Source organism: Lissotriton vulgaris, chromosome 4_1, assembly GCF_964263255.1.
Source record: "Lissotriton vulgaris chromosome 4_1, aLisVul1.2, whole genome shotgun sequence".
Taxonomy (NCBI): Eukaryota; Metazoa; Chordata; class Amphibia; order Caudata; family Salamandridae; genus Lissotriton; species Lissotriton vulgaris.
In genome coordinates this window covers 2,080,387,694-2,080,401,756 of record NC_141691.1, presented here as the reverse complement: position 1 = coordinate 2,080,401,756, position 14,063 = coordinate 2,080,387,694, and the positions used below count along the sequence as shown (strand labels likewise).

The 14,063-nt window shown below is 45.9% G+C and overlaps 1 pseudogene across 1 annotated transcript in view; it reads right to left on the bottom strand.

The window, feature by feature from the left end:
- Positions 1 to 14,063, bottom strand: part of LOC147725076 (uromodulin-like) — a 221,853-nt pseudogene that overhangs the window by 197,705 nt on the left and 10,085 nt on the right. The window contains exon 2 of the transcript XR_015295281.1: positions 3,417 to 3,518. The product of XR_015295281.1 is annotated as a uromodulin-like (transcript). The remainder of the gene's footprint in view (positions 1 to 3,416; positions 3,519 to 14,063) is intronic.

Genomic DNA, 14,063 nt, shown 5'->3' with positions numbered 1-14,063 from the left:
TTCTTCTTTATTTCACCTCACCTCAGAAGTCCCTCAACGTGCTCTTCGATGTTCTCACCTCTTTTGGGAAGAACTCCGGGCTCGTTATTAATTGGACCAAATCATGTGTCTATGTTATAGCGGGGGTGCTGCCTCCACTACCTCGTAGATTCCCGATCCAAGTGGCAGATATTGGCTTCAAATATTTGGGAATTTTCATTTCTATGGACTCCTCAGTGCGTTATGACCGTAATCTCTATGCTCCTCTTCGTCGCCTTAAGCAAGATGTACGGAGGTGGCGTGGCTTGCCTCTATCTCCACTGGGACGGGCGGCACTTTTTAAAATGATGTCCCTCCCTAGGTTTTTGTATGCCTTGCAGAATTTTTTTGACCCTGTTCCCTCCCGTTACTTCCGTGAGGTTGAGGGCCTTCAGAGGCAGTTAATTTGGGACGGACGAGCTCGTATATCCCTATCTTAACTCACCCTCTCATGGTACGATGGTGGCATTGCCCTGCCGGACATTAGGCGTTATTACTGGGCCTCACAATTGAGTGCAATTAACCACGTGACGTATTCCCTAGGGCCCACTCCCGCTTTCGCTATGGATAAACTTCTGTTGCCGGGCGGCAACTTCAATAGGGCCTTATACTCGAAGGCACCGCTCCGACTCCTGACTGGACCTGCGAAATGCGCCGTGCGTGCATGGAAGGATGCGACTGTGGCCACAGGTTGGAGTGATAGATTGACGCGCATGACTCTGTTGTATGACTCTGAGCGGCTGGGTAGCTTGTGGTGGACGAAAGGGTTTGACAGATGGGACATGATTGGTATTAGCAAGGTGGAGGATCTTTGGGCCAGAGGCACAGTAAAGTCCTTTGAGGCCCTGAAGGTAGAATATCAACTGGACGATAAGGAGTATTTTTGTTATCTTCAGGTGCTTCACGCCCTGCTCTCTGCCTTTCCCCCTGGGATGGAAGTCCCCCAGGCGTCCCCGCTGGAGGATCGTATTCTGGACGGCCATGTGCCGGACAGTACGATTTCTCTAATTTATAAAAAGCTCATTAACACCAGGGCTGATCTTCTGGTGAAACTCAGGGCCTCTTGGACAGCAGATGGCCTCGAATTGGATGACGAGGACTGGCAAATGGCGATTTCCTCCCCCAGGGAGGTGGCTATTCCGGCTCAACTTCGTTTTGTGCAATTGAAGATCCTCCACCGAGTCTATATGACTGGTATGCGTCTGGTTCGGATAGGGTTCTTAACTGATGGGTTGTGCAGGCGTGGCTGTGGGATGGATGGCACCTTTCTTCACATTCTATGGGAATGTCCGGTTATTTCCGCTTTCTGGTCTAGAGTGCATGATGTTATGGGACGAGTCACTGGGGTCTCCCTCCTTCCTGAGGCGAGGCGCTGCCTGCTTAATGTGTGGGAACGTACGGATTGTACCGCAACTCAGACCTTTTGGATCACCCTGGGCAACATGGTTGCCAAGAGGGATATAGCGCAACTCTGGGGCTCCCACAGACCACCTGGAATGCGTGCCTGGAAAGATAACATGGATTGGTGCATGTTTCGGGAAAACACAGTATATGAGGCTCGGGGCCGTCCCAAGAAATGGGGTAGGATCTGGTCACAATGGAACGAATACCGTGGAGACATCTGTACCCCACCACTTGATTACACCGCTAACATTCCCTCGTCCCCGTAATTGACGTTCCCTTAGACTGGCTACCATTCCTTTCTAATGCTCCTTTTCGCCATCTCCCTGTCCCTTGGAGAACTGTTTTTATTCTTAGAGATTGGTTTCCCCTTTTCCCCCCTCCCATGCTCTAGACATTGTTTTCACCATGTGAGTGTTTCTGTTGTTTGTTTGAACTTCATCAAAATTATAAAATGAAACCTCCGTGATCCTTTTTATGATGTTTTATGCCACTACACTGTAATGAAGCGATGTATGGCTTTGTCCGCAACGTAATGTGGTTGATTGCTCTGTCGATTGTCATAGCGGCCGGCCCGATTGGGTTGTAGGCAGACGCTGTGTACTGTGCATTTGATAATAAAGGTTTTCAAAAAAAAAAAATTACAATGGTCAACATTTAACAGTCTGTTTTTGTCGTTATAAGAAAACAACTTCTATGGTGTTGCAGGATCTTCTAAAGAGAGAACAGGGGGTGCACATATATTCCCATGGTAGTTTTTCCATTTACTCCATATGTCAATCCATTATTGGCGGCAACCTCTTGAGACATAAACAAACTTCTCACGCAACATACACCAGTCCAAATCTGCTTTCCAGCCTTCGGCCGTGGGCCCAGCCAGGTTCCTTTTTGCGACCATTAGCCCCAACGTCACCCAAGGCTGGTATTTTCTACCTAAATATTTGGATGGAGATCAAGAGACACCTCTTGATCTCCATCCCAAACACAAGCCCGAGGACCTCCCCGAGACAGGCGTGCAGCGCCCTCAAGTACCGGTGTATATGCTCACACTCCGACAGAATATGGATAAATGTGCCCTCTTGTCCACACTGTCTCCTGCATATGCCCTCATCCGCTCTACCCATACAGACAAGCTGAATCCCCGTAACGTAAAATCTATGTAGGATCTTCAGTTGGGCCAGACATAACCTAGATGATATAGCCACTTCCCTTGGAGAGGCCACTTCCTATCATCAAGTTCCAAGCCATCATTTCCCAAGCGGTTACGAAGCACCTGGAGGGGGTCTAGTGTGTTTACCAATTTCTTGTACGTCAGGGATACCACCTTAGTTGGGAAGGACCCGTCTAGCAATCTGTCCTCTAACGGTGAAGCATCCGGAGGGGATGTTCCCCATGTCAGATTAGTTGTCAATGCATGCCGAAAGTATTCTGAATAAGCTAGGTCGTATTCTTGTTGCAAAGTGGCAAAGGAGATCACGTCTCCTTTTTTCCATAGGTCTCCTAGTTTAGTATTCCCGATTAGGTCACATTTATCGAATCCCTTCGAACGTCTCAGGGTCCCAGTTCTTCTGAGTCCCACAAATAGGTCACCATCGTAAGCATATGGTTCCACCCTAGAGGCCCATTTACCACATGCCACACCTGCACTGAATGCCTGGTTGGCCCCGTGAGGGCAACGCTCCTGGGCTTGGAGTAAAGGGCAACGTTATAATAGTCATCTGTGTTTCTTGTTTTGTTTCTCCATCTGCCCTCTGTCCATCTCTGGCACAGCTATATCTACTTAGAAAATTGCTGCTTTCTGTTCGGGTTATGGAAATGCATGTGTGGATTGTATTTTAGGTCTGGACAGAGTGAAACGGTTGGGTTGCCTTACTCAATTGTGGTTACGTAGTTTCATGTGACTGCGGAGAGTGATAATATAATGCTGTACTAACTATAGGAATGCACCCACTCTGAGTCTGTGTTTGCTTCAATACATAAGCACCTTGCATACTTACTTGCATTTAGGTATTTGCTTCTTTGACACTTGCACTCAGTGTACCCTGCACTGTTAGTGCACAGCTCGTTATCAGCACACGCAGGGTTACACTGCGGCACATCTGGAATAATACAAAACAATAGATCAGAAACTTTGAAGAGAGTCTATGAACATTATGGCACCTTAATGACAATGCTGGCAAACACACCAAGACTGTGCCTAGGTTCTCTGTTAATACTTTATTGTTTGATTACTTAAAACCATTACAATGTAAACACGTTCAGTTCACTCGCGAAAAAGACAAGTCAATAAAAATTACAAAAGTGTGTTATTAATTCGTTAAAACAATATAAGCCGTTAACATTCAGCTAAAGGTCAGATTAAGATCGGTAATGGTTAACAGTCAAAGGTTCTGTTGTGGGACCTGTAGATAAAATACCGCTCTGCTGAAGTAAGAGAGAATCAGCAGCTCTAGTATCTTGCAACAGTTTTGATGCTTTACTGACTAATTCTGTGAACCCAATGTTCAGCTTCATGCTGTCCGGGTTTAAGGCAGCTATTAGGCATGATCGAACTTCTAACCTAATCCATTCTTCTCGCAATAGAGATCGTCTGTCTGTAAGTATTGTGAGACAAACACAGACTATGTGATCAATGTATTCAGAGTAGTACCTGCACATCCTGCATTTAATACTATTGTCGGAAGTACGCGATTCGGGAAGGTTCTTCAAAAAAGACAATTCTCCCATCCTCCGTGCTAAAAACGTTTGCTTCCAGTTAAGTGCAAATGTGCTTGCTAAGTAGGGAGACTCAGCACCTGGTTTAAATGTGGAAATCACTGCCCATGCATGCTTCCTCTTTGACAATATTGCCCTATCAGAAGGTAAGGACCAGTCCCGGACGCTCTTCTTTATGAGAGCCTTTAGCGCCGGCTGTGAGGGATTTGTTCCCCAGAATTCCTTAACTCCAAGTAATTGTAGGCTGTGATCCTAATGATGTCCCTATTTCTGGCTAGTAGGGCTTTTCGATATTTCCTTCCAAAGTCTAGCCTCCAAGGAGCCTTCGCGGGCGTGACGCAATCTGTTACCAACCTTTATAAACGTGCCAGCCTCTACGCCATGGTGGTCTACTAGGCCTAGTTTGAGACGGACTTGGGCTGGTGAAGCTGATTTTGACAGTCGGAATGCACGTTTATGAATTTTGATTGTTAGATTGTTCAATAAAGTGCTTGTTGAGTCCCTCATGATCTCGTGCCCATATGACAGATAATGAGTTATCTTTGCCTTCATCACTTTCAGCATAGGGGTGAGTCTTGGGCCAAGTAGCTGTTTTGACAGTTTCGCAGCGGTGGCCTCTAGTGACAACTCTTTGGCCTTTAATGCTTCTTTCTGCTTGACGAATGAGCATCTAGTATCAAGAAAGATTCCCAAGTATTTGTAGTGGGGTGTTGATTCAAGCTTAGCATTGTTAAAATACCACCTTCCGGGTGACCTCTTATGATTCACAAAGGAAATTGTATTTGTTTTCAGCAATTTCAACTCGAGGGAGTTTCTTGTTGTGTAGGGAAACAGTTACACGAGTAACCTCGACCTAGGCCTGCTTTTATTTGGCTTAGCAACACCAAATCATCAGCATACAGCAGTTGCTGATGTGGGTTCTGTCTAGTTGAGGGGGGTGACAGTTAAGGCAATCAAGTATTGAGGGTAAATCCGATATGAACAAGTTAAAAAGGAGTGGGTCCAACACACAGCCTTGTTTGACACCACTATTGATTCCGATCTTCCTAGGGACGTGGGAGCCTTCACCCAGCTTAATTCTAATCCATGTTTTCGAGTGCAGTTGGACTATAGCATGTAGAAGGGCTGGTGGTATGCCCCAGGACTCTAGTTTTTGCCACAGCAGGGTCCAAGGCACTCGGTCGAAGGCTGCCTTAAAATCAACAAAGCAGCAATGTAGTTGGGTTTGTTGGACTGCTGCTTTCTCTATCAAGACGGGGTCAAGTAGACTGACCATAGCTCAACTTCTGATTTAAACAAGGCCTGGGGAAGACTATTTGGCCCTGGGGCTCCTTCGGCCCTGCTTTCACTATTGAGCGTGAGATCTTGTTTTTTAGATCATCTGGTGTCGATATGGTCTCTGTCAGTGATTCGTTGTTTTCCACATAGCCCTCGTTTGTTGGTTCGTCTATTGCGTTAATAGCTGAGGGACTGAGGCCAGGTCGGCTTGAACTCTTAACTTCCGGAGATGGTATCACGACATTGGGTAATCCGAGGGGATTAAGGTGGTCGTTCTTTTTAGAATGATCTCTGAAATGAGATGATAAAAACTGGATCCATTCGTCTGCCCTGATTTTTGCGCTGCTGTGGTCGAGGTTGCCTTGTAAGCCCCTATTTATGAGTGACCAGAATTGTTTTGCATTGGGGTTCTTGCTTTCGTAGATAAATTTAATCAAGAAATGATCCGAGGTGACTTGTTTTTCCCTGTGTATCGTGGACTTGAAAGCTGCTTGGGCTTGCTTGTAATTGTTGAATTTGGTTTTGTTACCTGGGCTCTTCCTTGACAAGCGAAGGGCTGGGTTTCTGTGCTCCTTTAATTTTTTTGCAGCTGGGGAGATGCAAAATTGAAATACTTGTGGTTGTGTACACCTCTTGGTTGAAATTTCATCAAATAATTGTTTTATGAAGTTAGCCCAACTACTGATAGCAGAGGAATCTGTGTCTGGTGGTAAGAGTAATAAAGCTCAGGACTTTTCAATCCAGTGGAGGGCCGAGCCCACTGACCATTTCAGTCGCTTTAGGTTCTCAGTATGACAGCCTGAATGGGTATGGGCAAGTTCCTGATGTCGTGGGATGTTAGCAGATAATGTTATAATTTGTGGCCGATGGTCGCTCTCACCTTGAGGTGCGATGTGATAACTCTCAATTAGAGGAAGTGCTTCCCTAAACCCTAGGGAAAAAGCCAAAAAGCAGTGGGTTCGGTCATCTGATCTTTTCCAGGGAGGAGGGACATCCGTGGAAAAGCGTCCATTCAGTACAGTGAATCCTACACTGCTAGGCTCGATGACAGAATACTCCCCCAATTTCAATGGACTATTTCCTAAGGTGATGATGATGATGATGATGATAAGAGCCTTATATAGCGCAACTTAGCCCGTGGGCGTCAAGGCGCTGAGGATGGAAAAAATCTGTGTGGGGGGGGGAGGCGTGCCGACTAGAGATAGAATTCACTGAAGAGCCAAGACTTTAGGGCTTTCCGGAAAAGGAGATAGGATGATTGGGCCTTAAGCTCCACTGGAAGGGAGTTCCAAATCCTTGGAACGAGGGAGGAAAAGGCCCTCCCGCCCCACCTTGCTTTAGTACTTCTGGGAACGGCAAGGATAGGTTTAGTCGCAGAGCTAAGGGCCCTGCCGGGGGTATGACGAGACACAAGAGAACTAATGTCTTCTGCCCCAAGTCCATGCAGGGCACGGTGAGTAAAGCACAAGGCCTTAAATTCAATCCTTGCTTGCATGGGGAGCCAGTGCAAATTTTTTCTGATGGAAGAGCCTGATGACCACCTAGGAGCATCAACAACGAATCTAGCGGCCGCGTTTTATATAATCTGGAGACACCGGACTAGTTGCTTGTTAATTCCTAGATAGAGTAGATTACAGTAATCTAATCTTGAGGTTATGAGGGCCACGGTGACCTGTTTACGGGCTTCGATCAACAGATAGTGAGCGATTTTCTTTAGGATTCGCAGAACCCCACAGCAGCTTGAGGCAGTCCTGCTAACCTGTTTACCAAAGAAAAGTGAAGAGTCAAAGATTACACCCAGATTCCGTGCAGACTGAGAGGGCGCGGGGCAGGCACCTAGCCTAAGCACCTAAGGGGGCAGATTGTGAAGCAAGGTATGGGGGAACCATTGGACAAACAATCCCTATGTCCTCAGGAGGATTACAGTAAAGTTTGGTGTTGAAATCTCCTGAGATTATACTAGGTATGCTGCCATGTTTACTTAGAAAATTGCAAACAATATTCTTCAAATTATCCCATTTGAATTTTTTCTCGGTGGTTCATGGAGAGATATAGACATTGAGAAGCATCTGGCTGTTGGTGGTTGAGCTTCCCAACAATATTTCAGAGAGCCAGCCTTCTGCAAATGTTATCTGTTTGATGCGTTGAGATAATTTGGTCGATACGTAGATCGTGAGCCCGCCGCTCAGCCAGCTGAAATTAGACTGTCTTGAGGCTAGGGTGGGGAATTCCAAGCAGCCTTCGATGGAGGTTTCCTGTGAGAGAATGATGTCATGTTCCTTTAAGAAGTCAAGGGTGGAAGCCGATTGATGTTTCTGCCCGAATCCGTTGATGTTCCAGGAACATACTGCTAGGCCATGGTTAAGAGTATTTCAATCATTCCGGGTTCTGGATAAAGCTCCTGGTAGCCACAATCTATACTTTCAGGATTTCGATTATGGATTTTAGGCGCAAGAGTTGCTGCTGGTGAGTAGCTTCTTGCTCAACTTAATACCAAAAAAGGAGCCAATGTTGCTCTAGGTGCATGAGCCTGATTATTTTCTAGAATCAATGGGTAGCGGGGGGGCAGGGCATTGTTATTATTATGCCCCAGTTTGTAAATTGATCAGTGTTAGACTGAACCAGTTCTCGAATAGCTGGGGAAGCTAGTGTTATTTGGGTTGCTTGGGATCCTGAGATTAGAATAAATTCAATGGCAATTATATCTTTCGATTGCAAGGTGCTTAAGTCCGGAGATGATTTCAAGAGCCTTAGAATGTTCCCTCGATTGAGGATATCATGAGGGCCTCGGGAAACGTATTCTGGGGTTTGCAGCAGTTTGGTGCCTGGGATGTTAAGTGCTTGAATAGGTACCTCCTCAGTGCTTAACAGCTTTATTTGCTTTAGACTTTCTTCAGATACCAGCTTTGTTGTGCCTGCTACGGGCGATGGAAGAGACAGTTCTCAGTGGTGGGTGGTTAAAGGAAGAACTGAAGTACTTTTACTCATGACTGTCAGTTATTGATGGCTTGATGACTGAGAAGTTCAGGGGGAAGAGCTCATTGGCTGTGCACCTCGGGGCTAGGGTATTGGCTTCCTCTGTGGTTGGGCAGACGGTACTTGAGTCTAAAAGTGGTATCTGAGAATTTACAGTTAGTGGTCGTCCTTTGTCGGGTACTAACGCTTCTATTGGAGTTTGATTAAATCCAGATGTTACTTGAGTAGGTGGCTGCAAGAAGAGCCATGAATTTGAGCTGACCCTGCTTTTTGACTGTTTAATTATGAGAGTTCTGTCTGAGGAACCAATTGGACCGTTTTTAATTGTGAACTGGGGTTTGCTTCTGCCATGATTGGCTGTTCCTGAGGTGACTCTTTATTAATCTTTAGGGGATGGCTAACACTTGTAATTTTGGCTCCCATCATATGTTTGTTCCAGCTCTTCTGCAGTCTTTTTTTTCTCGTTTCGACAGCCAATGCGAATTGTGATGATGTGATGTATTGGTTGGAGTTTCTTTGCATTCCGCTGGCTCTGTAAGGTACAGAGAAAGAGGTTGGGGTTGTTCTTCTGCGGAGGTAGATCCCTGAGCTGGGCTTAGAGCCTGGGGTGGATAATCAAGTGGCCCCGATACTGGTAGTTTCTTAATTTCGGTTAGGACTGAGGAAAGAAATTAGGGTAAGGATAATAAAGAGTCGAATATGGGAGAACAGCAGCATACTGATTGGACCAATTGAACTTGAGATTGAGCTTTTATAATGAGTAAGTTAAGGGCCTCCAGTTTTTGATCAATCCCAGCAGTGTATACCGCAAGTGTGTTTAAAAGGTCCACCTGCATGTCCATTTTGTCTGAGTGACAGGTTAGTGCTGAAGCCATGGTTTGAAGGGTTTGTAGTAGTTGTGACCAATGATCATTAAGGTCAGTTGGTGGAGCATTTTCCTGAACAGTAGACTTCAGTCTCGTTGATAAAGAACGATAAGTCTAAAGGAGTGTAAATGATGTTCTCATGAGATCCTTCTTGTTTGAACGCTTGATCACCGGTGTCGGCAGTATCTGGAGGACTTTTTAAATGCAACCGGCTGACTTTGCTGCGGTGGACACTTGGCTGGGTCATACCTTGTGGTAACAGAACTTTTGTGGTCGGATAGGGTTGAGTTTGGGGATATAAGTGCTATTGGAGAAAACTGGCTTGGATTCGAAACAGCCTGGAGAGGTGGTAGGGGGGCGTCTTTGAGGATGGTAACTTGAGAGGGTGCCTGTTCAGTTTGGGATGGCTGTTGATCGGGGGTGACAGACATAAAGCCTGGTGTAATCGGCTATTGTCTAGATATGCTGGGGCATCAATGGGGAGGAATTCTGTTGTTGCTAAGGGGCTTAATGGCAACACACTGTCAAATCCACTGGCTGCTGCGTGGACCATGGTTTGAGCCAGGATTTGCTGCGGCCCTACTGCTGTGACCATAGAAGATGGGTCCTGAAACTTTTCTGAGAGACTAGGTTTATTCTTCACGGTTGTCGCTGGTGCTGAATTCCTGAAATAGTCCCTTGATTAAATCTTTTTTTTCATGGATTTTGGTGACTCTATAAGGGCTGGCTTCAATGCTTTGTCGATTTGGTGTTCCTGGGCCATAGCTGCCCTTACAACGGGCTCGTGCGGCAGGGGCTGTTGTCGGGTTGGGCTTGCAACAGGGGTGCCAAAGATGAGATTCTTGCCCTGGGTCAAAGCCTGGGTTTGAATTTGCAGGTAGTTGAGGCTGCTTGAGGGCCACTGAGGATACTGCCAGGCCTTTGGGGAAGGCCTTCTTTTCGCCCCTTTTGGTGGACCATGCTGGCGCTTTTCATTCTCGCCCGATCTCATACTTGAGGGGTATTTGCAGATGCAAAGGGCTGCCCGTCTTCCTGGCGAGTCTGATAATAATGGGTGGATCTGTGGCTGGTCAGAGTAATGTCTGGCTCAGCTCTGTGGCTGTGCGGCCTGGAGCGGGGAGACGGAATGGCGGGAGCTGTGGTAAATTTGAGATGGATATGCCACTGTGGTGAAAAGTAGGTTCAGGGATAAGGCAAGCAGGGCTCTCGAGGCTAGAGTGCAGGCTGCACCTGGTCTGGTCAGGCCGCCTCTGCTGATTGCCAGGGGCTCACGCTTGCTGCAGCCGCGCTTGCATCCGACGGGGGCTTTTGCCCTGCTGTTCTAAACAGGCTTTGGTGGATTGGAGGGTTGTGCTTAGCGGCGCAGAGACGTGCTGCCGGGGGAGGGCCAGGGGAAATCAAGGACCTCACGCACCACGCACCCGCAGCTTCTCACCGTTTGCTCCCGCTGCTATACTACTGTTCAGCCTCCTCTGCTGCTCACTGTCAGCGCGCCTCCACTCAGTTGCAGTCTCTTTGCTGGCTTCACCACAGGGCTGCAGTCCACTCTCCACTCTCCCAGGACCCGCCGAGTCCATGGTGCCACGGGAGCCACCCTGAGCCGCGGATCAGCGCGGCACAGCGCAGCGTTTTTTTCATGGGTGTGGAGAGGGAAATGAGCTGGCGGGCAAGCGAGCAAAGCAGCAGCGTCTGCAATGCCTTGTCCTGCTCAAGCTCCGTACTTTGAGCTTCACGGGCTTCGTGTGCAAACTCCTCCTCTGTGCCTCGGTGCAGCTGATTACTATGGCACCTTTAACATTGATGCTAAACACACCAACCCTGTGCTTCGGTGCAGCCTGATTACTATGGCACCTTTACCACTGCTGCTAAACACACCAACACTGTGCCTCGGTGCAGCCTGATTACTATGGCACCTTTACCACTGCTGCTAAAATCACCAACACTATACCTCGATGCACCCTGATTGCGATGGCAACTTTACCACTGCTGCTAAGCACACCAACATTGTGTCTTGGTGCAGCCTGATTACCTTGGAGTAGAATTTTCAAAATTTAAATCATTGCAGAAATCATATAGAGTGGATTTTGCAGAAAAAGACATTGAAAACATGAATACTGCTGGGAGAATAGCACAGATAAAAGAATTGATTGTGCTACTGCGAAAAAGGGGAGATGTGAGCAAGTGGAGACTTAAATGGGCAAAGAAGAGGGAAGAAAATAGTGATAAATCTACCTTAGCTTTTCCAATAAGGGAAAAAGAGGCAGTGGTAACTGAGTTCCCCATGAGAGAGATACCTGGAGGAGGATATGTACATGTTCCTTGGAGCAGACAGGACATATTGTTGTTTACTAATGATTTCCAGAGATTGAGAGAGAAACCAGTAGAATGGTATCGACAGGTAGACAGCAAGCATGGGCGAATTTTGCAAATTCGCGATCTGCAAATTTGCAGATTTGCGAATTCGCAATCCGCAAAATTTGCAAATTCGTGCGGTGCTTTGCGTGTTCGCGGGTGTTCGCGGGGCGCAGGTTTTTTTTTTGCCTGGTTAATCACTGCCACCCTCTCGTTTTTTATGCCCTTCTGCCCTCTGTACCACTTGTTTCTGTGCCCTTCTGCCCTCTGCCCAACTCATTTTTTGTCCCCTTCTGCCCTCTGTCCCACTTTTGTGCCCTTCTGCCCTCAGCCCCACTTAGAATGGCGCCGGCAAGCTGCCAGCGCCATTCTAAAATAGCTACAAAGAGCTTCAACAGGAAGCACTAATAGATAAAGTAAAGCAGGTGCTCGAGTTGAAGGTCAAATTAAGTTACACAATCATTAATCACCCCAAGTTTGGGGTGATTAATGATTGTGTAACTGAATTTGAGCTCGAGCACCTGCTTTACTTTACCTATCTATTAGAGCTTCCTGTTGAAGCTGACTTTTGTAACTATTTTGAATGGGTCTGGCAGCTTGCCGGCGCCATTCTAAAAGAGTTACAAAAGTCAGCTTGAACTTTTGACCCAATCCGTTCCGCTCATGGATTTTGCGGGAAATTCGCAAATCTCGCAGATTGTGAATTTACCGAAAATCCGTCAGCGGAACGGATTTTCCGCCCATGCTTAGTAGACAGATTTGTAAAAGTGTCAAAAGTTTTATGGATTGACCTGGATGGATTGTTTGACATAGTAGTGCCAGCAGATTTATGGACAGAATGTAAAATAGCCATAGATTGGCCAAGAGAAGAATTTGCTAGAGACAAAGTCACAGGAGCTCCATCACCAGATGTAATGCGGAAATATGAACAAGTAATAGTACGGTTGAAAAATACGATACCTCCAAAAGAAACTGATTGGACCACACAAGAGCCAAAAGAATCTGTACATTCATTTTATGAAAGATTGCTGTTAGTCTTTAAACAGTATAGTGGATATGAGGAACTAAATGAGAAGGATATGAGCCACTTCATATACAGATTTGTGTATGGGTTGAGACCAGAGATTGGAGACATGATACGATACAACATGATAGGTTGGCAGTCAGGTACAGTGGATGATGTTTTAAGAAAAGCAAAATATTGCAGTGAAGAAATTGATGCAAAGCATAAAAGCTAAAAGAGAAAGCCATGTGGGCACAAGTAAAAGTAAGAATGCGAGGAATCAAGGACATTTTTAGGGTAAACCTAGGTTAGTAGGAAATATAGATGAACTAAAGAAGAAACTCCCTTGTTTTAATTGCGGCAAGTTAGGGCAGTGGAAGAAAGAGTGTAAATGTTCGACAAGAGTTAACATGGAAAATAATTAATTAAATTTGCAGGCGCAGTTTGAGGTAAATAAACAACAGCAACAACAGCAGATAGCAAATCAGCAAAGTCAGGTGCCACAACCGCCACTGCCAAACAGTGTAAACCAGCAGAGATACAGTGCAGAGACAGGATTCAGGAGAGGTGAACAGGTAAAAAGACTGCAAAGAGTGAATGCGTGTCCTCAGTATTGGTTACAAGAAGAAGGTGGCAGTGAGTCGGATGAAAGTTTATGATGGTGCCAGAGAGATGGAGAAGAGTGTGTGCTTTGAGCCACTCTTGAGGTAGATCAGTCTGGTCCATTTGTGAATGGAAATAACTTTCCTAGTGGACACTAGTGCTACCCGTTCTACTGTTAGATCAGTGGAAATTTAAAATCTTCCTCTCTTGGGAGAGAGCATCCAAGTTGTAGGTGTAGCTAACAGACAGATACAAACTCCTTTGACAGAACCAGTTGAAATAGAAATTGGAAATTACAAAGATATGCATCGATTTGTGGTGTGTGATAGTAATCCTGTTAATTTGTTAGGACGGGATATTTTGTGCAAAATGAACTGTGCCATATATTGTTCACCGGATGGCATAGAATTGCAAACCCCAGAGGAAGATAGTTTGTATAAAATGACAATGCTCATGATTGAGGCAGAGCAGAGCAAGTTATTTCCTGATTATGATCGAGAAAAGATTCCTGCTGAATTGAAAGAAGTAGTGAAAGAGGAAGTATGGGATTTCACTGGAAAGGATATAGGATTGATGAAAGGTGTTGATCTTGTAGGAGTCACAGTAAAGGAAAGTGCAAGCTACCCAAATATTCCTTAGTATAAGATGACTGCAGAAGTAATTGAAGGAATTACTCCAGTGATTGACAAAATGATTGAGCAGGGAATTCTGAGAGAAATAGAAAGCAGCCCAGTACACCAATAATGGGATTGAAAAAGCCTAACGGAACATTTAGAATTGTACAGGATCTTAGAAAGGTTAATAAAAGTCTTGTCCCATGTTGCCCGATTGTTCCGAATCCAGCAGTGATT